We start from the raw sequence: 1668 nt of genomic DNA on the forward strand, positions 1-1668 counted from the left end.
GGAGCTAATTAATACGGAAGCTTTTTGTATGGTAGTTCAAATTGAAGGTGCAACCATGAGTACCACATAGGCACTTGTACATATTGTTGTATTACTTGGTAGAATTTACAGTACCTGTCATAGGTTTATTTAAGAAATCATATGCATTTATCTTTCAAAGTACATATTTCTTGGGCCCAAAGTACATATGCCTCTTTTTCAAAGTACCATGCATGTGTTTGTAATTGTGAAATTACATATGCCTTTTTTCAAAGTACCGTCTATGTGTCTGTACATTGTGAAAGTACATATATGCCTTTTTGCAAAGCACCATGCATGTGTTTGTACACTGTCAAAGTACCTATTCCTTTTTTGCAAGTTCCATGAGTTCCACATAGGTTCTTTATGCATAATGTTGTATTACTTGGTAGATTTTAAAGTACTTGTCATAGTTTTATTGATAAATCATATGCATTTATCTTTCAAAGTACATATTTCTTGTTTCCAAAGTACCATGCATGTGGTTGTACATTGTGAAAGTACATATGCCTTTTTCCAAAGTACCATGCATGTTTTTGAACATTGTGAAAGTACATATGCCTTTTTTCCAAAGTACCACGTATGTGTTTGTACATTGTAAAAGTACATATTTGTCTTTTTTGCAAAGCACCATTCATGTGTTTGTACATTGTGAAAGTACCTATTACTTTTTTGCAAAGTACCTTCAATGGTAAGTTCTTTTGATTGGTACTCTGAGCTTATCCTTGGTACTGTCATAAGTCCCTACAATGTATCCTTGCTACTTTTTTGACAATACTTGCAACTGGTGGTTTCAACATACCCTTGCTATCCCTTAGTACTATATGTATAAGTAATCATGATAGTTCATTTAATCTTGGACAGATGGACTAATATTTACTTCCCCTTTGTGGTGCAGAAAGAACTGCTTGACCTGGTAGCATCGGACAGCTACATGTGCTACTCAAGTCAAATTTGTGAGAGGTTGCTAGTGCAAGTGAAGAGAGGTGATTCAATGTTGCTATGTCCCACAGCTAGCGAGCATGGGAGTCAATTGCAGGCCAAAGTGATTGTTCCAGGAGCTTGTGCTGCATGTGATTTAGGTTTTGTGGGTTACGACGTTGTGTGTGTGTATACACTAGAATGTGGTGATACATACCATGCTTTGCGTTTTGCTGGATGGGCTGCATCAGAGAAAGTATGTGCCAACCCCTCCTGTAAATAGAGTGTTCCGGAATCAGCAAAGTCAATGCTTGTGCATAATGGTTGGTTTTTTATTCTCCATGTCTGCCTTGATTACTAGAGTTTGTTAAGAATGCTTTTAACTTATTTTGCACACTTTTGTGGTGTAATGGTAGGTTCCAGTCAAATGCCTTATACAACAACATTACAAGCTGAGGTGTTGATGCAACTCCTGACGCCCCCACTGTGGACACAGACATGTAGTCTGTTGATTAGTCAACTCCAGCTGGTAGGGAAGGCTCATCCTTGGCACGTGACAAAACTCTGGGCCAAGGTGACAAAAATTTGGCTGGCGAGGAAGGATCGCATGTGGCAGGTGACAAGACCCCAGATGTTAAGGTGGAGCCCTCTGAACAGACAGAAGGTGAACCAAAACAAAAGGTAACTGAACCAATGGAAAATGCTGATGTTACTTTGACGGATGCTGTA

The sequence above is a fragment of the Adiantum capillus-veneris genome, chromosome 16 (assembly GCF_014529385.1).
Source record: "Adiantum capillus-veneris isolate H3 chromosome 16, ASM1452938v2, whole genome shotgun sequence".
NCBI classification, from domain to species: domain Eukaryota; kingdom Viridiplantae; phylum Streptophyta; class Polypodiopsida; order Polypodiales; family Pteridaceae; genus Adiantum; species Adiantum capillus-veneris.